Below are 24,877 nucleotides of genomic sequence, written 5' to 3' on the forward strand. Positions count from 1 at the left end.
CAACAGAACTTTCTTCAATGATGAAAATGTTCTATATTCAGCACTGATCAGTACAGTAGCCAGTAGCTACATGTGGCTACAGAGCATTTAAAACGTGGCTATGTATTCATCCCCATCTCTTAACTAGTGGGGATGCGCGGAACTGAATTTTTAATTTTGATTCATCCATTTCAATTTAATATAAATGTGTCTACTGGCTTCCATATTGGACAGGGCAGATCTAGACCATCTTGGAATAAGGAGAACTTGGCCATCAAAGTCATATTTTGATCCTGTAGATCCCACCTAGAGGAATAAGAGTCAGGCACTCTATCATACGGTACGTGGACCACGGCAAACCCAAGCATTTCCAGAGTCTAAGATGCTGAGACCAAGCATCAAACCTAGTGTTTCAACATCAGCACACACCGCATCCTGAGCATCCAGAACCATAGGTTTTCTGTTCTGGACCAGAGGACTGACTACCTGGCCAGTTCAAGGCAGCGGGCTCAATGCACAAGAATGTCCAGAAATTTGCCACAACTTAGCCTTGCTGTCTTTGCATTTTTCAGTAGAGAGCAGCAACAAAAGGCACAGACCATGGCCATAGCTTGTCCAGTGAGGCAACTGTAGGGTACACCTTCTTTCTTTTTTTTTAAGATTTTATTTATTTACTTGAGAGAGAGAAAGCAAGCGAGAGAGAGAGAGCGAGAGCGCACACATGAGTGGTGGAGGGGCAGAGGGAGAAGCAGACCCCCCGCCGAGCAAGGACCCCCCCCCCCCAATGCGGGACTGGATCCCAGGACCCCCAGGATCATGACCTGAGCCAAAGGCAGACATTTAACTGATTGAGCCACCCAGACATCCCCAGGGTACACTTTCTAACACTCAGACACCGTGACTGTGTCTTACTTCTCAGTTGGCACCACCATTATATTTTATAAATTGGAACTTCTAGTGGTTCTAGAAGATGCCAGCCAAAAAGGGACATATTCAAGGAGTATTCTTGGGTCAACTCTTCCTTTAGCCTCTGCCACATTCCCAGTAATTTAACCCAGTAACTAGGCTGTGGATGTAAATGGTGTTATCCTGAGCTCCCCAAGGCAGAGCCTTTCACTACTATCCTTCATATTGGCTGATGCATCTGCTAACGAAACTCATTTTCTGTCAGACCTACAAGAAACCCATGGTGGCTATGACTGCCCAGATGCGTATATGAAACGCATTTCATTTTCATGAATCCTCCCAAGTGGGTTGCCTCCATATTGTAGCCCCAGTTTATACCCCAATTTTTGCAAAGCAGAAATTAAAGATGACTTTTTCTCTATGCTCTACTACCACCATCACCAACTTATCATTTCTCCTCACAGTTAAATTTCCCCTGGAATACCCATTTGTTCTGCTACATTTATGCCAGTTCCTGCCAGCCCCCAGATCTCTTAAAGCCATCATGATAAAAATAACTACCAGTGCAAATATCCCATTGACAGGCCAATTTATACATAATCTTACACAGATCAGGTCTGTCTATGAGATTAGGTTGAACAAACTCTCTCCCTGGAGAAATTCTCCATGTTAAGAACCTAGTACAGACACCCACCAAAATGCCCCAATTCTGCCAATTCTGCTATGTACCCAAAACCCTAAGATGATGCATAACTCTTCTCTAGTCCTATTTCCCATTGCCTAGGTCATCCACTCTGGGGTCTGGGGCCATAGATCCTCCTTATGCCTCAAATCCTTCCTCTTCCTCATCATCCCCTCCTCTTGGCAACCAAGCTCGATTCCATGTCATGACCATAGCACCTAGCTGCCTCCTCTCTTGGTGAAGGCTATGAAAGTGTTCCAAAAAGTTTCAGTTCCTAGTGAGCTGGGAGATGTGACCTGGCATTGTACCTCCTACATACATCACCTCTAAGTAACAATGCGCTCTGTCCCCAGTAAGTATCATGGCCTGATAGACTGAACTTGGATAGGGGGACACAATGTCTCAAGACAGAGACCATTTAAAGGGCTGGTCTTTAAAAAGGGGATGTTCTCTCATTAATATTGAATGTGTGGACACCTGGATTCAATAAATATTTTTTGTTTACCTCGATGTGCCAAGCTCTGTGCTAAACACGAGGGATTCCAAGATATTTTCTGGCCCTCAAGAAGCTCACACTCTAGAGGAGAGGCAAGCAAATAAATCAATTATTACAATGCAGAGTAAGTATAGCCTGTGAAAGAAATAAGATAAGGGCACTTAGAGAGGGTCACGTTCTTTATAATGGGGAGAGGGAGCAGGTGGTGGGCAGGGGAGACACGCTGAGTGGGCTGGCAATTAGTCAGGAGGATGGGGGTGAGGTTGGGGCAGATATTTCTGGCAGCAGGAGCAATATGTTCAGTAGCATAAAAGGGAGCATCTGTGAAATGACCACCCAGAACACAGACCACCAGAGCCTGAGGCTGGCAAAATAAGGAGGAAGGGAGTAGGAAGTGAGGCATTCCTAAGAAGGAGCTGCCATTCCATGGTAAAGGGCTTGATTTTATCCTGAAGGTCATAGGAAAGCCACTGAAGGCTTTTGAAGCAGGTGAGAGATATGATCAAGTTTGTGTTTCAAAGTAAGGACTGAATCCACAGTGTGGAGACCGAATGGGAAGCCAGATCTGGAGGCAAGAGGACCAATGAGGTGGCTGTGTAGTGATTCAAGAGTGAGATGACAAGGGCGCCTGGTTGGCTCAGTCATGGAATACTAGACTCTTGACCTTGAGGTCATGAGTTCCAGCCCCACATTAGGTATAGAGATTACTTAAAAACAGAAACAAAAACAAAACCAGAGTGAGATGACAGTGGCCAGGGTGAAGACAGAGCACTGGAGAGAAATGGGCAATTTGGGGAAATATTAGAGGTAGAAAGAATATGGCTTAGTGATGAAACTGGCCAATGGGAAGCTGAGGGAGCAGGGGTGCTCTAGGAGAACCCCCAAATTTCTGGTTTGGACAATTGGGTAGTTTGTGTCATTTGCTGAGACAGGGAATGAAGTTGTCCCATTACAAGACCTAAGGATGCAGCTCATTCCTCCAAGACCCATCCTCACTCTTAACCCATGTCAGCCTCAACCCCCTGACTCTTGGGTTTTCTAGGTTTCTTAGTTTCAATCAAACATCAGCCGCCAGTCTTCCCCGGCTCTGCTGTTTTGCTTCCTGAAGGAACACCTGCTCTTGTCCCATTCTTGATCTGTCCTGGTCCTTGATGCACCCGTAGGGTGGATCCTTGAGCTCACCCCACTGACCGCTAGTCAAGTCTTCACTCTAAATAACCAGTCCAACTTATGTACTTAACCAACCACCCACCTTGTCACTGAAGCTGCCTTCATTCATCACCCTGTTGGCCTTGGCCCTGCCTGTCACTCCAGGCTCCACTGAACCCAGCCCCTTTCAGAGTCACTCAGAGCCCAGCAAAAAAGTGAGTTGATATCAATCCATAGCAAAACTCTCTACCAGACTATAAAAGAGATATTTTGTGAACCTGAAAGGGGAAAGGTAATGATAACTAGGAACTCACATAGGGTTTGCTAAGAACAGAATGAAATACTTCTCTTTCTAGATAGACTTACTAGATTAATTAACCAGGAAAATGCTGTGGACAGAAAGGCTTTTGACCAAATTTCCCTTGTCCTTATAGACAAGACTGAATAGTTAATGAGGTGTCTTCACCTTTGGTTGGATAACTGTAGTCTGGGAATATGAATTAATTGATTAATTAAATGATTGATTAATCTCCCTGCATGTGCTCAAAGTCTCTGTTCTTGGTCTTACCTTCAACAAAACTTTTATCAGTGATTTGGACAAAAAGAGACAGTGTAGTCATTAAAATATGAAAATGACATTGAGCTAGTTAGTTAAATGGGCTATCACATTGGGAAGCTACAGGATCTGTATATGTTGGGATGATAGGTCACCACAACCAAGAAGAAAAATACTGGAGATAGATATGAAGTCTCTCTTTGAAGAAAACGAATTCCATTTGCAAGGATACAAAACAAGTGGATCAACAACAGTTTATGAAAACAAACAAAAAACTAAGGGTTTTCTTGCCACCAAGGGCAAAATGAGCAAAGACCTTCTTGTTCTTACTCATTCCTCCAAGCCCACAAGGGAGTCAGAGGCCAGAGCAAAGGAGGCAGAGTTCCCCTCTGCTCTGAACGGAACATCCAGCTTTTAGTAGTTGCTTACAAGGGACTTTGCAAATTTGACAGTGGCTCCCTGCAGGGAGTGGAGCGGAGTTGGGGGGGGGTGCTCTGATACACTTCAGTTTAATACTCATTTAGCATCTATTTGCCTTTTAAACCAAAGAAAAGAAAAATTGGGAGCATAACATGTTAGTTAAGAGTGCAGAATCTGGGGGCGCCTGGGTGACTCAGTCCGTTGAGCATCTGTCTTCAGCTCAGGTCACGATCCCAGGGTCTTGGGATTGAGCCCCCTCATGTCAGGCCCCCCACTCAGCAGGAAGTCTGCTTTGTCCCTCTCCCTCTGCCCCTCCCCCCCACCCCATCCCTGCCCGTGTTCTCTCCCTCCCTCTCTCTCTCTCACTCTCAGATGGACAAATAAAATCTTTAAAAAAAAAAAAAAAAGAAAGGAAAGAGTGCAGAATCTGGAGTCAAATGGTTCAAATTTCAATTCAGCTACTTATTAGTTTGTAGGAACCAGGCAGGTGGGTCACTTAAACTGACTGGCCCTCAGTCATCGCTTAACCTGGGAAAGATACCTTCTCCATCAAGTTCTCATGAGAGATCATCTGAAAGACATATCTAAACTCATTTTAACCATATTCAGGGCAGAGCAACCAGGACTAAGAGCCCAGAAATGAGAACAGAGATCTTGAGAAGGAAAACAGTAGCTATCTTTAAGTGTTTGGGGGCAAAATAGGAGAAATGTTTTTCTGTGTTGCTCGAAAAGGTACCTTTGAGACCAATAGGTAGAAACATTTGTGGTGGAAATGTCTTTCAATTTGCCATAAGGAAGAACTGGTTCAACTCAGACCACTTGTGAAGTGTGCCAGGGTCGGAGGTCATGCCAGGGTCGGAGGTCATGCCCAACCACCTGCCAGAGAGTATAGTCAGAGGTGTCTCACGGGGTCATATTAGGTCAAGTTAGGCCAGGTCAGTGGTTCTGGGCCCTGGCTGTTCATCAGAGGCACAAGAAGAGCTTTCCCACATGCAGGTTTCATGTCCACATGCAGTCCCGATGAGTCTGGACAGGTCAGGGGGCCAGAATATGTATTTTACACTTGTTTGCCAAGAGACTGATGAAAAACCAGGCCTGGATATCTCTGGATTATGATCTCTCTGTTACCTTGAGTTTAAGAATCTGTAATATGATATATGCTGAGTTGGGCGCCTGAGTGGCTCAGTCGGTTAAGCGTCTGCCTTTGGCTCAGGTCGTGATCCCAGGGTCCTGGGATCGAGCCCCACATCGGGCTCCCTGCTCAGTGGGAAGCCTGCTTCTCTGCCCTTCCCCTGGCTTGTGCTCTCTCTCTCTCGCTCGCTCACTCTCTCTCTCTCTCTCAAATAAATAAGTAAAATCTTTTTTAAAAATGATATATGCTGAGTTGAATTTTGAAGAGGGGAGCTAGTGTAAACTAGGGCCAGAGTGTCTCTGTAGGAATGGAGAAGGGGGATAAGGGGGTTTCATTCCTGCAACAACCCAAGTGTGGCCAGGATCCTCGGAGACTCTGCTGCCCTCTGACAAGGGGACACGTAGGTACAGGTCAAGTTCCTACAAACCACCGGCATGTATTTTCTTTGAAAACCATCATCACAAACAATCCCTCCCCAGTAATCATAGAACATATTCCATTTTGAGCGGTATGTGAGGTCTTAGACAAAACTGAAGGGAAAGGGAGAGGTGAAGATCCAACACTAATGAAGAGAGCAGAGGAGAGGTGCAGCCTTTCGTACTTTTTAATTGGAAGAAGATGTTATTTCAGGCAACGAGACATTTAAGAAATGCCATTAATTGTTTGTTGCTGTCACTATGAGAAGAAGGTGGACAGGCAGGGAATGGACCTTTTAAAATTAGCCATAGTTAAAAAGTAAGGAGGGGGCGCCTGGGTGGCTGTCAGTTAAGCGTCCAACTCTTGATTTCAGCTCAGGTCATGGTCTCAGGGTCATGGGATCGAGCCCCACAATGGGCTCTGCTCTCACTGAGGAGTCTGCTTGGGATTCTCTCTCCCTCTGCCCCTCCCCCTGCCCGCGCATGCACTTGCACTCTCTCTCTCTCAAATAAATAAATATTAAAAAGTAAGGAGGAGTTCCTAGGCCTCGGGGGCGGGTGTAGCTTAGAGTATTAAATACTAGTCAATTACTGGTTACAAGTCACCTGAATTCAGTAAGCACCTCTCTGTTATAATATTGAGATATTGGCTTATTCTCAGAGCAGCATGGGCAAAGAAGGACACCTAAATAACTCGAGAATGCAAATGTACACCAAACATTGTGTGCACGGCTGCATAAGTTGGTCTCCTGCATATTTTTACTACTATTTTTGAACTTCATATGGACCCTATTGTAATCAATAGAATACATACATAGTCACTTAAAAAACATTACTGAACTCACAGCAGGTTTTCATCCCCAAGATTTGTCCTAGTCAATGGGACCAAATATAAGGACATCTGGGCATGGACCAACCTCCTCCTGCTTGCAGGAGCCAAAACTGAGTTCCATAGGTTAGGAGGGGCCTGTCTGTGTTCATTTTTCTTCCATACACCCTGCAAATAGCTTTCCCTGGCCTCGCCTGGAGCCAGCTCTTCAGGTGTCGGGAGATGGGAGATACAGAGGGGCTGGAGGAGACAGCACAGCTGTAGCCGCCTTCCTTTGGTGATGGGGAGGTCTGCTTCCCACCAAGTAAAAATCTTCATACGTTTTTTTCCAGCAAACAGCTCTCTGAGGCTACCAACATAACAGAAATAAAGTGTAATTTACTTTATTTTAAAAAAAGAAGACTGCTATTAGAAAACCAAAGAATTATCCGGAAGATGATTGCCTGAATCCTTCATCGCTCTCAAAAGTAATTGTTGATTTTCTACAATGTGCGAGGTTTGTAAACTGCCCTCCAGGAGTTTACAAGAGAGTGGGGATGCCGCCAGAAAAGGGATGGGGAAGAAAGGTTATGCATGCCCAAAAGTCAGACCCAGTAACTTATTAGCTTCTCTTAAATTAGATTATAGATGTAAAATTTGAAAACCTTTTTCAAATGATGAAATTCGGTGCTGGCACATTGTTGAAAATGATGCACCCACCCACCCACCCCCATGCTGTCAGCCTAAATTGATAGAGTCCTTTACCAATTGATAGAGTCCTTTACCATTTAATGGTGCATTTAAGAGCCTTAAAATGTTCAGGCCCCTTGATCCAAACATTTATGGGAATTTTATTTTGAGTAAATAAGCCAAAGGAAGTTAAAGTTATATGCAGAAATAATTTCATTGTGCACAATTTCTAATATCAAAACTTTAGAAGCAATATTGAAACTTGAGAAGCAATCAAAAGGCTTTAACAATAGAGGAATATAAAAGTAAATCATAGTAAGTCTAGTCAACAAAATACTATGTAGCCTATAAAATGTTAATAATAAAGAACTGTAGAAACAGGACAAATGCAGAAGATGAAGCACTGAGTGAAAAAAAAGCACAGTTTAAGAGTGTATCAATGCATATAATTATAGTGGAATAAAAATATATCACCTATATTACCTACGAATAAGGGCTGAACGGAAACATGAAAAAAATCCAAACGATTTTATTTATTGTTAGGAATTTTTGTGTGAACTTACCTGTTTTTAACCTAGAGTATGTTCACGTCATGATAAAGCTCGGGACCCAAAAGAAAGTCCGAGCACAGAAAGGATTTCCTCCTCTACTTGCATATTATGGAATCGAGAGGCCATTATCGTGAATTCTCAATCTAAACATGTCCCTCTCCTCAGGTGGAGGGAGAAAATTGAACTCACAGTACAAGACACTGCGGTGGTAGAGTTCTCTCACAAATATGGCGTGGTGTCTCCCCTCCAGTCTAGAAGGAGATACAAAGCAGTGTCCAACACTTGTTATAACCGGGAAACCAGCCTGTCTCATGTAAGCCCCACAGAAACCCTCTGGAATGTGTTCTTTCCAAAGGAGAAAAGAGGGGCACCTGGTGGCTCAGTCGGTTAAGCGTCTGCCTTCAGCTCAGGTCATGATCTCAGGGTCCTGGGATCGAGCCCCATGTCAGGCTCCCCGCTCAGCAGGGAGCCTACTTCTCCCTCTGCCTTCCCCTCCCGCTGCTTGTGCGCGCTCTCTCTCTCTCTGACAAATAAATAAATAAAATCTAAAAAACAAAACAAAACAAAAAAAAAAACAAAGGAGAAAAGAGACTCCTGCTTTCCATAGGCAAAAACAAATCTCAGAGAGGTGATCTGGTTTGCCCAGGATCACACAGCGAGTTGCTAGTGGGACTGATTTTCAAACCAAGTCCAAATCCTCCTCGCTCTGCTCTCCAGACCACTTGCACGGCACCTCAGGAGAAGATGGATGTGCATCGTCTAGGATGAAGCCCAAGTCGGTGTGCACATGGGCTGTCAGCCCTCTTGGCCCTTGAGATTTTCAGCCAGTGTTCTCAATCCTGCTTGTGTATTACAAAGGTCTGGAGGTGAATTTTAAAATTTTTGGTGCCTGGACCTCACCTCAAGAGATTCTGATTTAATTGGTCTTACGTGGACCTGAGTAAGACAAGGTTGTGTTATAAAAACTCCCGAGATGAATCTTCACAGAATAAGGGCTGAGAACCACTGGTTTAGGCTCTTTGCATTCCAGACTGTATCCTGGAAGCCTTACAACTGGCTCCACAATTTGAATCAAAAGAGCATTCCAAGGGCACCTGGATGGCTCGGTTGGTTGGGCAACTGCTTTCGGCTCGGGTCATGACCCCAGGGTCCTGGGATCGAGCCCCATATCGTGCTCCTTGCTCGGCGGGAAGCCTGCTTCTCCCTCTCCCTTCCCCTGCTTGTGCTCTCTCTCCCTCTGTCAAATAAATAAATAAAAATTCTTAAAAAAAAAAATTCCATTCACTCTTTTTACTTTTTATTGCAGTAAAAGACACATGACATAAAACTGACTATGTGAATCATTTTAAAGAGTTCAGTTCAGTTGCATTAGGTACATTCACAGTGTTGTCCACCCATCACCTTTGTCTAGTTCCAGAATGTTTGCATCATCCCAAATGGAAATCCAATAGGCAGTGGCTCCCCATTCCATCCTACCTCCTGGCAACCACCAATTTGCTTTCTGTCTCTACGAATTTGCTTCTTCTGGGCATCTCCTATCCATGGAATTGTGCGCTATGTGGCCCCAGCAGGCCCCAGCTGGCTGCTTCCATTCCGCATAATGCCTTCCCAGTTCATCCATGTTGTAGAGTGTGTCAGTATCGAGTTCCTTTTCCTGGTGGAATAGTATTCCACTGTATGGATATACCGCCTTCTGCCTGTCCATTCGCCTGTTGATGGATATTTGGGTTGTTTCCATCTTCTGGCTTCCATTCACTTTTCTCCCCAGCTCTGAAGTCCCTGAGGGCACAGAAGACCTGGAGAGGAAGAGCTTTCTAAGTCAAGGTTCTGGAGTAGGCTTGTCGTTTTCAAAGTGTGATCTCCCAACCAGCAGCACTTAGGAACTTGCTAGACATGCAAAATCACCATCCCTGCCCCAGACCGGCTGAATCAGAGTCTCCAGGGAGACGGATATAAGACTCTATGTTTTAACACGTCTCGCAGGTGACTCAGACACAGGCTGAAGTTTGAGAACCACTGTGTTATTGACTCCGGCTGGGGTTCCGACTCGAGGCGTGTTTGCTGCCTTCGCTCAGGTCAAGCTGCCCCACAGTGCACACAAAGCACCTTGAGAGAAGCGCGGTCCAGCCCCGGGCAGCCTCCCTGGCGGTGCAGTCGTAACATCCCATCTGTTGGGATCCAAGTTGCTGGTGTCACCAAGTTCAGCTGGTGCATGAGACAAGGTTGACACGACTCCCTTGTGTTACCACAGCTCTCTGTAATAAACAAACACACGTTGTAAGAAAATTGACTTAATTAGAAAGCTGCATCCTAGCAGTTTACATCGTTGAGTGTCTCATACACAGGGAACCGCAATCAACACGCTCACTTCAGAGAAGCTACCAGAAAACAATTGGCAGGGGATCCACAGTCCTCGGCTTTCTGCTTCTCCTTCCCGTTTGGGAGGACCCCTGCTCTACCCGCCAGCCCGCTCACCTGTCCATCCCGGGGACCAGGGGTCACGGCAGCTCCGCACCTGGGCTCAGGCTGTTTCTCCTCCCTATGATGCCCCCCTCCTGGCTCCCCGCTCATCCGTTCCCATCCATCCCTCTTATTCAGCCCCACTTCCACCTTCTCTCCTGAAAGCCCAGGGAGGCCACGCCAGCCGACAGCCATGTCTTCTCCCTGGTTTCCGGTGCCTCCATCCCTTAGTCAGTCATATCGTACGGCCATCTTCTGTTTGAGGTCACTTTTTAAAAAAATAGACACTGGGATGCCTGGGTGGCTTAGTTGGTTAAGCATCTGCCTTCAGCTCAGGTCGTGATCCTGGGGTCCTGGGATCGAGTCCCGCATCAGGCTTCCTGCTCAGTGGGGAGTCTGCTTCCCCCTCTCTCACTCTCCCTCTGTGCTCACTTTCTCTCAAATAAATAAATAAAATCTTAAAAAAAATAAACATGCTATGTGAGCCTTGATGAGACTTTAGGGGTGAGACAATCAAGCTCTGGGCGTGGCCTGGGAAGTAAAGGGGAAAATGAAGAATGAGCTAACCTCTGTTCTGTAAAGAAGTAACTGGCATTTGAGGGTTGGAGGAACGGGTCAGTGGGGCAGACAGCAGCTCCTGAGGAAGAGCAAGCCCATGAAGATGATGCCAAGCCAGGGCCTTAAGGGAACACGGTCAGTAATCCTGACAAGGAACAGGACATTTGGCTTTTTCCTACTGCCTCTACTCTGCTGTGCCCCAGTTCCTCTGCTTAGACCAAGCACAAAGCTAAGGCACAAAGGATAAGGGAATTAGGGCTTTGTACAGCAGAGGGTGACATGGGCAGGGATAAAGCAAGCTCAAGCCCCAGTGGGCTGAGCAGGAGACCACTAGCCCTCAGAGACAGTCTCTGGAAATCCTGAGGAGAGCCAGGGTCGCACCGAAGGGCAGGACAGAACTCTGCCGATTACTCCAGGTCACAAGAAGAGGATGAGCCCAGAAGGCTGGACCACTGAGGATCCTGCTTGTTTTACAATTATGATCACACAATGTCTACTGCACAGAAATGGCACAAATGCTATATTTGGCCTTTCTGGATCATTCTGCTGTGATGGTGATTGAGATGGGGGGCTTTAGGAGTGCTTCCTGCCAGATAGTTTAGGGGGCCAATATCTCTTAGGCATAAATCACAATAAAAGGGATGTGCATTGAGTATCCTATGGGTGCCATATATTCATTTTTTTGAAATAGCCAAAACAGGAACTTCACTGTCTTGACACTTTTTCACACTAAAATTATTGCAGCCATTATACACAGAGAATTGTGGGTCCTTCATCATCCATATGTCCGTGCATTCAAGTGGACTGAGGATCCCTTTCTTTTTTTTTTTAGATTTATTTATTTTAGAAAGAGAGGGAGAGAGCGCGTGCATGGGGGGAGGGGCAGAGGGAGAGAAGCAGACTCCTCACTGAGTGCAGAGCCCCACGTGGGGCTCAATCCCACCACCCTGAGATCGGGACCTGAGCTGAAACCGAGAGTCAGATGCTCAACAAACTGAGCGCCCCTGAAGATGCCTTCCTAAGGTGGATCTTGGACCTATTCCCCTGTTCGCTCTCCCCTTTCCTGAGCCAAGGTCATGAGCACCTTCAGTTCAAGCCCTTCGATAATCTGTTGTTTCTATCCCATCTTGGCCGACGGAGAAACCACACCACACTGCACTAACTGAACCCTCAGAATGTCTGCTCCTCAGGAATTTCTCAAGATGCAGACATTCTCTTGAACTCACTGCCGCCCAGGATCTGTCAAAGGCTCAGCTGACAAGGACTGTTACAAGGATGTTGAGTCCAACCAGTTTTCCCCAGCGAGAGGGGTAGTGGCACGGGCCCTGGAGCCTGCCTGGCTAGGTGTGAAGCCTGGCTAGAGATCATGAGCTCTGCGACCCTGGGGAGGGCTCTTAACATTTTCTGTGGGTCTCGGTTTACTCATGTGCAAAATAGGGCTATCAGAGTACCAATCTCACATGGTTGCAGTGAGACTTAAGTGAGGTGATCCATGCAAAGAGCTCAACATCCTCCTGGCCCCTAGTAGTGCTCGGTGAGCATTAGCCATTACTGCCCCTGGTTAAGCCACTACCGCGTCATTCTCTGCCTGGGAATAAAAATTCATCATCATCATTATCATCCACTGAGCCACTGAGCACCTTCTGTAGGCCAGGCCAGGGCTAGGAGCTTTACATGAACTGTCACTGATGTTTGCCCAAATCCACCAGGGATACATGATGGCCAATCTCCAGATAAAGAAACCCCAGGGCAGCAGGATGGTGGGAGCCATCCAGGTCCCTGGGGAGGGGAATGGGACGGGCTGGGAATCTGGCCACATCGTCACACAGCCCTGATTGATGTTCTTTCCTAGAAGGTGAGGCATTTCTGTGCACTGTCACAAGTCCTTGAGGGAACGAGTCGTGGGGTAAATAAATGAATCACATTTTATTTTTTTTTAAAGATTTTACTTATTTATTTGACAGAGAGAGACAACGAGAGGGGGAGTGGGAGAGGGAGAAGCAGGCTTCCCGTGGAGCAGGGAGCCTGATGTGGGGCTCGATCCCAGGACCCTGGGACCATGACCTGAGTCGAAGGCAGACTAGCTTAACAATCGAGCCAACCAGGCGTCCCAAAAGAATCACATTTTAAATGATGCCTTCTCTCGCTAGTTCCTTTATTTAACCAGTGGGACTAGGAGTGTGGTGTCTGATGCTTCCAAGTCCCCTGAGGGACCCAGGACACCCTGACTAATAGCCCTGGTGAAAATGAAGATCAGGAAGCAGGAAAAGCACAAGCCAGTGGGGCCCCTGGTGCCCGGGACACAATTTGTTGATGACAAGGGCCTCCGAAGCCATACCAGGACTGATGGGGTCTGCATTCTCAGCCTTGCCCCTGTTTGCTCCAGCCTAGTGATGTCTTCAGCTTACTTCCCACATGAAGTGCGGGATTGGGAGATGCCCCCACACGTCCCTGGAGGCAGCAGCATGACATAGCAGATAAGACCCAGGCTCTGGCGTCTCTGGCCTTCTTCTGGCTGTGCCTCAGTCTCCTTATCTATAAAATGGGTATGCTAAGAATACTAAAGCCCCCCCATGGGGAGGTAATGCAGTCTCCTGGTTAAGACCACAGAGCCCAACTGTCTTCGAATCCAGGCTCTGACACGAGCTGAAGGACCCTGAGCAAGATTTTTAACCTTTCTGAGCCTAGGTCCTCATCTATAGAATAAGGATGCTGGTAGCTACTCCTTCCGAGGAGAAATAACATAAATTAATATATAATCGTATGATTTCAACTATGCGTGGCACATGGTAAACACCATATTAACAGTCAGCTATTCCCGTTGCTATTATTATACATGCGGCGTGCATAGAGTGGCCGGCAATGGCCGCTAGCTGTCATCCCTCCCTGATTATGAAGACTGAGCAGCAAGCAGCACTCTGGGAAACTTCAGTCTCCCCCAGTGTGGGCAAGGGTAGGAATTCATGAGCAGCTCTTTGTGTGGGAAACTTGAGTGTGAATCCTCCGAAGCCCTCCGACCTTGACAAAAAAAGGAAGGAAGGGGTGAGGACGCACCATCTTAGACGCACCTGGGGGAGGCTTTCTCAAGGCAGAGAGCCTCGACCTTTGAATTTCCAAAATAAATAAACCCACAAGCTCAGCTCTTCAGCAGTCTGTCGACAAATGAGCTCCACAGCCTGAAGAGGGAGAATGTGTTTCTTATGTAAATCCACATGAACAAACAGAACACATTCTTCTTCCTTTTCCAAATAACCCAGCCTGGGAACAAGAAGTCAACCTCTGGTTCAGCAGGGGTGAGGTTGCGGCGCAGGTGGGGTCCATACCAGGCTTCCCACCACCTGCTCCTCACAGCTCCCGTTCTCCTCTCTGCACTCCCAAATCATAATCTCTTATTGTCATACCTCCAGGCACTGAAAGCTACCTTGGCAAATTAGAGATGAGGTCAGAAATAGACACAAGGATGTTACTGAGAAGAATTTCTAAGGAGAGAAAAGCATCTATGGAAACAGAAGCTGGAGTAGAGCAAAAAGAGAGTTTTAAGGCTCCAGGTAAAGAAACACAAGCATGATAGAGGAAAACATAGGAGAGTAGGATCCAAGAATCAGGATGTATTATTATGTTTATTATTGAACCTTTTTAAAATGCTCACTGTGCACCAAGCCTACATGCATCCTCTCATTTGATCTGCAGCAGAGCAGAAAAAGAAGAAACCAGATCTTTCACTGTATCATGGAGCTGCTGGATCAAGCTTCTCCTGAATCTGACATTTGTCATGGGACATTGCAGTTACATGAACAAATACAATTGCTTTATATTTAAAGCTTATTTAAATTGAGGGTTTTGCTGCTTGCAACCAAAAGCATCTTAGTAGCAATATACCTACCAAAACTCTTAAGGAGGTAATACATTAGTATTTCATTTCTAAAGGAAGCAATACAAGCAGAAGTGTATTTAAAGTGCATCTGGGCTTTCCTTACAGTGAACTCATTAAACACATGGAGTAAGGCCTGGATGATTTTTTTAAATCACCTAACATTTATTGAGCCCCTACTATGAGCCAGGTATTTGATGTAAATTATTCTTCATCCCTGTGATGGTATTGAATGGAAGAAATTATTATTCTGGCTTTGCAAATGGTGAAATAAAGGCCCAGAGATTTAAGTTAAGTTGCCCAAGGTCATGTCACTAACAAGGGCACAGCTGAGACTGGGAGCCACGCCTGCGGAGATTCCACACCCATGAACTTTGCACCGCAGATTCCACATGTCCTCGTTAACGTTCCGCAGCTCCTGTTTTTAATCTTTGCCTTTGGGAACCTCGCAGCTTGGTCAGTTTTGAAGAAGTCTTGTATCAGACCACGAAGAGGGGCCTGCAGTTGGGTGACCCAGCATATCTTCCTGGTCAGAGATACAACCATCCCCTCTCTTTCTTGCCTTACCTTGCCCTCTCTCAGTCTCTGACCTTCTCTGAGGAATGGCACATGTGGACACTTGGACTCTTTCTTCCTCTTTGGAACTGGACCAATTGTAAAGAGCATCTGTCCTGGATATTGGGTCCAGCTCGTTGTCTGCCTTAACAAATTACTCTGTCTCCCTAGTGTTCATTCCACAAGTCTGCTAAACGTTGGCATCTCCTTTTCGTTTAAGATTTAGAGTTGAACATTATGCTCCAAGATGGCATTGGCATCAGTGAATTAATGCTGATATAGTACACCCAGACAGAGCCCACTCAACATCCAGTCCACACTGGGTTTTCAGGCCCTGTTTTGTTCTGTTGGTTTGTGTGCCTATGAATGACTACACTGAAGAGTTCTGGATAATACTGATTGAAGTTAGAGCATGTCCTGTTCATTTGCTGACATTATGCAATTCAGTATAATAAGCAAACACCGACTCCAAATGTGAAGTCCTGTGAGGTGTACTACCTGTGACTCTGTACTATGCAGAAATGATCCCCTTCGGTTAAGTATTTTCAAATAATTCAAAAATCTTTAAAAGGCCATATAAATAGAATAAAATTTCTTTCCCTTGGCCCAACTGCCATGTTTCTGCCTTGGATAAGTCACTGTGCAACTTCAGTGAGGTAACATCAGTCAAAGGAGCCTGTATAGGAATACATAAATATCAGTCACTGACATTTCTTAGAATGCTAATAACATTTTGTCTGCCCAGACAAGTCAGAGTCTCAAGCTTTTCTATACATAAGCCACCAAAGTATAATTTATCATGGAACTCTCAGCACATAAAATAATATCCAAGCAAGTTTCCCAAATATACTGATTCTCTGGAGTGTTTCCCACCCCCACAAGAGTTTCACTAGTAGCCAATAAAAGAAGCAATGGGGATCCTTCTGTATCCAGGAAATAGGTACTTCCCAATAAGCAACTTAAAAGCATGAAATTCTGTCTTAAGTATATTTTATATGCTCATACAACATCTAGCAGAGCACTGTTAAAATAGTGTACATTCAGGAGCATGAACAGACAAGCCACAGACTGGAAGAAAATACTTGCAAAAGACATATCTGATAAAAGACTGTTAGCCAAAATATACAAAGAACTCCTAAAATTCAACAATAAGAAACCAAACAACCCGATTTTTTAAATGGGCAAAAGATAGGAATAGACCTCTCACCAAAGAAGTTATACAGATGGCAAGTAAGCACAAAGATTCCCAACATCTTCTGTCATGAGGGAATTGCAAATTAAAACAATAATGAGAAACGACTGCATACCTATTAGAATCACCAAAATCCAGAACGTGGATCCTGGCGAGGATGTGGAGAAACAGCAACTCTCATTCATTGCTGATGGGAAAGCAAAATGGTACAGCCACCCTGGAAGGCAGGATGCCTTTTGCTTACAAAATGAAATACACTCTCTCCATATATCCAGCAATCATGCTCCTTGGTGTTTCCCCAAGTGAATTAAGAACTCATCTCTTCAGAAACCTGCGCATGGATGCTTATAACAGCTTTATTCACAATTGCCAAAACTTGGAAGCAACCAAAATGTCCTTTAGTAGATGAATGGATAAATAATAAACTGTGGTACATCCTGACAATGGAGGATTATTCAGCACTAAAAAGAAATGAGTTATTAAGATACAAGAGGACATGGAGGAACCTTAAATGCTTATTACCTTATAAGGTGTATTTAAAGAAGTCAATCGGAAAAGACTACATACCAAGGCTACAAAGGCTACATCCCAACTCTGTGACATTGTGGAAAAGACAAAACCACAGAGACAGTAAAAAGATTTGTGGTCACCAGGGGTTGGGGAGAGGGAGGGATGAATAGGTGGAGCACAGAGGATTTTTAGGCGAATGAAGTGTAGGGTGGATACATTTCATTATATCTTCCTTCAAACCCAGAGAATGCACAACACCAAGAGTGAGCCATTAATGCAAGCTACGGACTCCGGGTGATAAGAAGGTGTCAGCGTAGGTTCATGGATTATAACAAATGTACCACTCTGGTCCAGCATGTTGGCAGAGGGACAGGCTGTGCATGTGTGAGGACAACAGGCAGCTGGAAATGCTGTACTTTCTACAACTAAATTTTCTATGAACCTAAAACTGCTTTAGAAAATAAAGCCGGTTTTGCCAGGTAATGGCAAAGGCTCGACCCAAGCCAACTCCCAACTAGAGATGCTACTGTATGCCTCCATTATCCTGGAGGGAGGTAGCGCAGCCTGAAAAGCAGAAAGTAATGCATTTCCACTGGACACGGTCATGGAAATAGACCAAAGAAGTTTCTGTAACCCTGGAAACAAAGCCAGACGTATCATTTCAGTTCTAAAGGGTAGATTCTGAACACCCCTGATGCTCCCCAATGCCATTGCTAATGCCACACACGTTGTCCTCACCCGACACACGTTGTTGATCGCGGGAGGGGTGGCAGGAGAGTCCGAGCAAAAAGATCAGCACCTCCGGTCTGAAATTAAAGAAATAAGTGTGGGAGAGCGTAGAATGCAAATTCTTTCTCTTCCAAAGCTAAGAAAGCTACTTTGTTGCCGGGCAGAAAGCCTCTTTAGAACTACTGTCAGCTAAAAGACTAAAAAGAAAACAAGCCCATAGGGAAAATCATTTTCCTGTGCCTCACCAGTTCTGAGGAAGTTCATGAACATCCACATGAAAGTGAACTCAAATAGCTTATACGTCCGGGTACGCACTGAACTTTGGAGGTTCCTATTTTAAATGAAAATAAGTGTATAGCACAGCCCCTTATGGGAAGCTCTATCAAGACTCAAACTTACAATTATGGCTTCTTTGAAAGGACCTTGAAAGGCATTTAGTCCAACCTGCCATCCAATGCAGGAATCTCTTCTGAAACATTTGCTGCCTCTGCTTAGAGAGAGAGAATTTCTTGTGCCCTAAAATTCCCCATTTCGCTATTAGGACATTTTTTGCTTCTCGGTACCAAAACCTGCCCCCCCCCCCATATAACTTCTAAACATTGGGCTCTGCCTTCCTTCTAGAACCAGAGAATGAGAATGATCCTTCTTCCTGGCTCCAGCCCTCAGCGGCTGTGTGACCTGCAGCCAGTTACTGAACTGCTGAAATGTTAGCACCATGCCCAGCATATGATTAGCACCCCATAATTATTAGCTGTTAATATAATTCACTATTAGACACAATGACCCCTCCCATAAGCATGGCATGGGGATTCCATTATTAGGTGTGTAAGGAGCAGAGATATTCTCAGATTCCTTTAAATCAGGGACTGTCAACCTTCCTGTGGATTTGGGGGCTACACCCAAGGGTTTAAATGGCATCCTCAGTTATCCTGGGATTCACCTGAATCAGCACTGTTTGGGTGTGGCTCTTCTTCCCTGATGGATCAGCAGGTCAAGTTCTCACATGTCCTCATGTCTTTGGCACCAGCTTGAGGTCAGCGTCCACCTTTGACCCCTGACCTCTGACCAGCAGCAGGCTGCACTCTGGCTGTATGCCACATGACGTGGTGCTCAGTTCAGCAATCTCAATTTCTGGAATTGCCTAGCAACAGACACATTTAAAAAAAAAAGTTTTACATCTTGCCAAAATTTGGCAGCACACTTTGGTAGAGTTTGAGACAATGCAGTAAACCACCACATATCAAGCGAGAGTGCTGTCTTAAGCAACGAGGTTTATTTGGAGGCCACCCTGGGAAATAGAGGAGCCCAGAATCTTCACCTCAAAGCCAGGCCTCATGGAGACTCGCCCTCAATCCGGGAGCTGGAAGGTTGCTTAGGACACAGTGCGGTTCTAACAACTGGGTTATAACAGTAAATAAAATTGCCATCTGTTGAGCTCTTAATATGGGCCAGGCGCTGTGCCAAGCATTTTACAAGTGTTAGCTATCTTTTTTTTTTTAAACCTGTTTAAATTGTGAAATAAAATACTCTTAGATTAAAGTGTTCAAAACAAATGTACAGTATAATGAACAATCACAAAGCAAACACTAGGATAAAGACCTCCTCGGTCAAGAAATAGAATACCTTCAAGCACTGCAGGACCCCCTCTGCCCCAAGTATCCCTGTCTATCCCAGAACCCTCCCCTCCCCAGAAGCAACCAGCCTTCCAACTTTTGTGATCATTGCTTCCTTACTTTTCTTGATAGTTTGCTCAACAATATATGCTCTGCAATGTAAACTCCATTATAGAGAGTTTAGTGTTACCAATTTTTTAAAGTAAAATTGTATAGTATATATTACCTCTTTTGTTCAATATGGTGTTTGTAAAACTCATTCGTGTTGTTCCCCATAGCATAGTTCATTCATTTTTTGGCGCTGTATACTCCATCATGCGAATATATCACAATCTATGTATTCACTCTACAGTTGATGGATCTTTGTGTTGTTTCTAGCATGAGGTGACGAACAAAGTTACAGACAAGCTTGTATATGCATTCCAGCGTAGAGAAGTTCTTAGAGGTGTATATCCAAGAATAGAATTACTGGGTTGTGCAATGTGCCTGCCTTCAGGTTACTAGATAATGCTAAAGTGTTTTCCAAAATGCTTATACTCATCACATTCCCACCAGCAGCATTGAGATTTCTGGTTCTCCACATGCTCTTCATCAACACTTGGTATTAACAGATTTGTCAAATTTTGCCAATCTGATATGCATGTGTAGTATTTAAGTATAGTTTTAATGGTAGCTTAAAACTTTAAATACATTCACTCCTACTTCATACATTCATCTTGATCTCGCTGCTTTCACTCAGCACTGCGTCTATAGGATTCATCTGTGTTGTTGCGGATGAACCTCACTGTATCTCCCTCATTAATGAGGTTGATCTCATTTCCATGTATTTCTGAATTTTTGAGCTATGCTCTATCCTCTTGGGTAAGTGCTTGTTCAAGTCTTTTGCTTGTTTGTCCATGGGGTTGGCTGTTTTTTTTTCTTATTGATTTGTAGATTTTTCCCAGTTCGATTCTAGATACTGGTTCTCTAATAGTCTTACGTGTTGCAAATAATTTCTTTCACTCTCTCGTGTGCCTCTTTAATCCTCATGAGCTGAAGAAAAAGATATTGTGGCATCTGTTTCATGGTTGAGGAGACAGAACAGAGCCTTCGAGGTCACTGCCTTGTTCTGGGTCCCCGCCCCAATGAATCAACCTCAGAGCCGGGCACGCAAGCCTGGCTCTGTCCCCTAGCCACGTGCGGGGGGGGGGGGGCCGTCAGTCCTCTCCCATGCTCTGCAGTCCTTCCGCTCCTTCTGCCTCAGCTCCGCTCTTCACTCCTTCTTCCTTCCTGACAACTCCCACTTTCTGCCCTCTCCTCGTGTGACCTTTCCCATGTCCCTAGTTTCAGATGTTGTCACTCCCCGAAGGAGGTTGTCAGCTCCATCTGGCACCGTCGCTGTCAAGGACGGGCTTCACACCAGACCGCATCACAGCCGGGGCTCCGGCACTCTCCCAGTCCACCTGTGGCCAGCGTGGCGGAATCCCAGGGCCAGCCTGCGTCGGGCGGAGCCGCGGGCGTACAGGAAACTCAGCAGAGAGACTGCTCTGCCAAGCCTCGGTCTCCTCCCGATCTTCACGTTTCCGGCTAATCCTCGCGTGCTCCTTTCACACCATCCTAACGACAACTCCCGATCAGTCTGTGCAACACGCCTGGGCGTCTTCCAGGCCGCCACGCTCCCCACCCAAGCCCAGCCAAGTCTCAGTTCCCATCAATTCCAATCAAGCCCTATCCGGTCTAAGTCTCTCCTAAGTTTACCCACTCTCTCCAGGGTACACCCATTGGGCCTCCGCCCTAGTCCAGGTTCCGCCCCAGGGCAGACTACCACCTCTCCCACCTGGAAGCCAAAAGCTACCTCATGTTCTCTTCGCTTCCAGTCTCTCCTCTTCCTAACCTGTTCTCCACACAGCAGCCAGAGGAATCTGTTCAAAATGCCAGTCCGATCATGTCAGATTGTTCAAAACTTTCCATTGGCTTCCATTTCTCTTGGCATAAAAACCAAAACCCATAAGATGAACCCCAAGGACCTGCAAGGTTTAGCCCTTGCCTCCTCTTCACTCTTCGCCTTGCTCCCTGCTCTTTGCTCCCCTGGGAACCCTTCCAGTCCTATTGACAGGCCAGGCACGCTCTCACCACAGGGCCTTTGCACTTGCAGTGTGAGCTGCCCGGCATGCTGTGGTCACCTGTCACCACACCCCGCCTGGTTAATTTCAGGCCTCAGCAGTTGTGGCCTCTCTGACATGCACAGGTGACCTGCACATCCCTGCATACCCATTACCTCGGTTGTAGGCCGAACACGGTTCGTGCAAACAATATAGGATTGTCTCCCGCCTGTCAGACAGGCAAAGATTATGATTATTGATAAAATCCTGTGTTGAGGCTGCAAGAAAACATGCACTCCGATTTGTACTCTCATTCAGGCTCCACCTGAATGGTAGGAAGTATGGCACCAGCTGTCATTTAAATGTTTCAGACCCTTTGCCCCAACATTTCCACCTCTAGGAATGTATCCTTTAGAAAAAAATACTCCCACCAGTTCATTGGAAAGGTTATGCTGAACAAGTTCTGTGGTAACATTGTTTATAATAGCGAAAAGTGGAAACAGTACACATATCAATAAGACACTAAACTGTGGTACATTCATAAAATGGAGTATGACTCAGCCGTTTAAAAGAACAGGGTAGATCTCTTTGTATTCATGTGGAAGGATGTCTAAGATATATCAAGCTAAAAAAAATTAAAAAGACTATGGTTCTATTTTTATGTTTTTAAAATATAAGACAGCTGTATTTTTAAAAGTTGGAGAAAATGCACAAAACCTATTGACGGTGGCTGTCTCTGGGGAAGCAAGATGAGTTAACAGGGGATTTTTCTTTTCTATATTACATATTTCTGTGATGTTTGATTTTGCTCTTTTATTACCACCGTTTATAATCTGAAAAAAATTTAATGCAGAAAGAAAGATCACAGTTACAAAGTTAAATCTAGAGTGTCTCTCTTCTCCCTAGAAGCACTCTGAGGTCAGCAAGTGCTTTATCCTATTCAGTGTTGTTTCCCCACAGCCTAGCCAGTGCCAGGTACATAGAAGGTGTCCACTGAACATTTGTTCATTGAATGAATGAATGAATGAATGAATGAATGAATTGTTCCTGTGGCCCCGTAAAATGGCGTGCCCACTCAATACTCCAGAAACAGACCCGTGGCTGCCTCCTCTCTTGAGCTGTACTCCATGCTGTAAAAAAGTCGTACAAGTGTTTCACCATCAGGTTGTTTGCTGATACTGAGTTTTAGAGCCTTCACACAAGTACTGATTTAGGCAAATAATTTTACATTTTGTCCCTGTCAAATTTTATCTTTAGAGTTTTGTTCACACCTGCCAAGGTATTTTAAAACCCAATCCCTGACATCTAACTAAATATAAGTCCTACTAGCTTTATGTTACCCACACTTGATTTATATGACTCATATGTTTACTTCCAGTTTAGTTATACACAAAGAAAACTGCACAGGACAGGGCCTCCAACAGAACCTTGCAGCCCTCTGTGAGAGGTGGCTCTCCACATTGACTTGGAGGAATTGGTCTTTCTGTGCACAATTAAGCTCAAGCACATTAAGTTCATCCCTACCTCGGGGCCTTTGCACTTACAACTCTTGCCAATGGGAAAGCTTTGTCAGATGGTGACTCCTTCTTGATATTCAGGGCTCAGCTCTAAGATTACCTCATCAAAAAGGCCCTCCTACTGCCCAATCTAAAATAATTCCCTCCCCAATTCCACATTACCTTCTTTTGTTTTCTTTAAAGCACTTAAACCAATAACTAAAGGTACCTGGTTCGTATTTCTCATTTACCTCTTTATTACCTGCCCCCTCCCTCCGCTCCGGTGTCAGTGGGGACATCGTCAGCCTTATTCTCTATCTCCTATGCCTGGAACACTGTACTCACTCAATAAATATTTGCCGAGGGAATGAATAAACAGACTTGGTCAGATACCTGTGACTCCACCTGCCTGGAAATTGTCCTCTCGACCCTTGTCCCCATTTTATCTGCGAGGATGTTTTATTAGTTTCCTGGGGCTGCTGTAACAAATTACCACAATTTGGGGGGCTTAAAAAAACCACAGCTTATTCTCTCATAATTCCGGGGGCCAGAAGTCCAAAATCGAGGTGTCGAAAGGGCAGCGCCCCCTCTGGAGTCTCTAGGAGATAATCTTGCCTCTTCTAGCTTATGGGGGCTGCTGTTGTTCCCTGGCTTGGGGCTGCATCACCCCAATCTTCAAGGCCAGCACCTTCAAATCTTTATCTGTTCCATCATTACATCACCTTCTCCCCTTTTTGTGTCCTTGTAAAATCTCCCTCTGCCTCCCTCTTAAAAGGATACATGTGATGGCATTTAGGACCCGGCTGGATAATCCAGGATAATCTCTCCAACCCAACATGCTTCACTCAATCACATCTGCAAGACTTGACCACATATTACCATAGGTAGTACACACATAGGTTTGGGGGATTAGCGCCTAGTATCTTTGGGGGCCACCATTCAGCCCCCCGCAGGTGTCATTAGCGACTCTGAGAAATGCCTTTGCAAAATGAGGACACATCACACATCCAGGATTTCTCTTTCCCGCTCCTCCGGTGGCACCTGCCACAGAGGAAAGCTCAGCAAATGCTTCCTGAATGCATAAACGGATGGATGTTGTTCTGCTCTACCACTTCCCACCCCGGGCCCTCAAAAGGAGAAAAAAGAAAAATGGGTCTATAGTTCCTTTAGTAGAACTGGTTCCCCCAATTCACAGATTCTCAAGAAGCCAGAACGGGGTTTGGAAACTGTGGCGTCTTTTCATGAGTGAGCTCCATCTGACATGTTGCCAGTACCCATCGGGAAGGCTATATGATTAGTGAATGGGTAACAAGACTAAAATTATTTACGAATGAGCCTTGCCCACTAAAGACCGTTTGGGCTGTGCTCACATTTGGTCTCTCCTCCCTCTCCAGCCCTCTGAGGAGGGTTGTGTTGCAGCCAAATTGGTTCTTTGGCTTCTGTGATATTGGGTAAGAGAATAGGGAGAGACCAAAGGGCACTGACGAGGCAGAAGGGAAATGAGTGTGTTTTTTCTCAAATTGAGGGGACCCCTGATGGACTTCATCTAAAAGGGTAGCCTCTAGGGAAGGGACCCCTCAGATCCATGACAGGGTCATTCCATAGTAAAATCTATTTTCAAGTCCCTGGTCTGGCTCCCAGGGTGGCACCAAAAACCCGATTCCCTGCTGGTAGCAGCAGGTTAGTCTACAGTTATTGTGTGTATTATTTTTTTTTAAGATTTTATTTGACAGAGCGAGCACAAACAGGGGGAGCGGCAGGCAGAGGGAGAGGGAGAAGCAGACTTCCCGCTGAGCAGGGAGCCCAACGCGGGGCTCGATCCCGGGACCCTGGGATCATGACCTGAGCCGAAGGCAGCCACTCAACCGAATGAGCCACCCAGGCCCCCTGCACGTATTATGTTTTAATAATTCCTTAGCAAAACCAGAGAGCAAAGACCTGCTGATGTAGGGCCTTGGTTCCCATCCCCACGCTCCCACCATGATAGGCTTCTCTGGAGAAGGTGTCAGCTGGTGGAGTTTGGTAGC

General features: G+C 45.5%; 1 long non-coding RNA gene across 1 annotated transcript in view; it reads right to left on the minus strand.

Annotated features, from left to right (window-relative positions):
* Positions 1-9,092: 9,092 nt before the first annotated feature.
* Positions 9,093-24,877, minus strand: part of LOC114219731 (uncharacterized) — a 29,266-nt gene continuing 13,481 nt past the window's right edge. Inside the window, exons 2-4 of the long non-coding RNA XR_003611452.2 lie at positions 18,601-18,801; positions 17,670-17,737; positions 9,093-10,040 (exon numbers count right to left, since the gene is read on the minus strand). This is a non-coding gene — a long non-coding RNA (uncharacterized LOC114219731). The remainder of the gene's footprint in view (positions 10,041-17,669; positions 17,738-18,600; positions 18,802-24,877) is intronic.

The sequence above is a fragment of the Eumetopias jubatus genome, unplaced genomic scaffold (genome assembly GCF_037043125.1).
Source record: "Eumetopias jubatus isolate StellerSeaLion01/CBP00866 unplaced genomic scaffold, mEumJub1_p1.0 scaffold_14, whole genome shotgun sequence".
Lineage (NCBI taxonomy): Eukaryota > Metazoa > Chordata > Mammalia > Carnivora > Otariidae > Eumetopias > Eumetopias jubatus.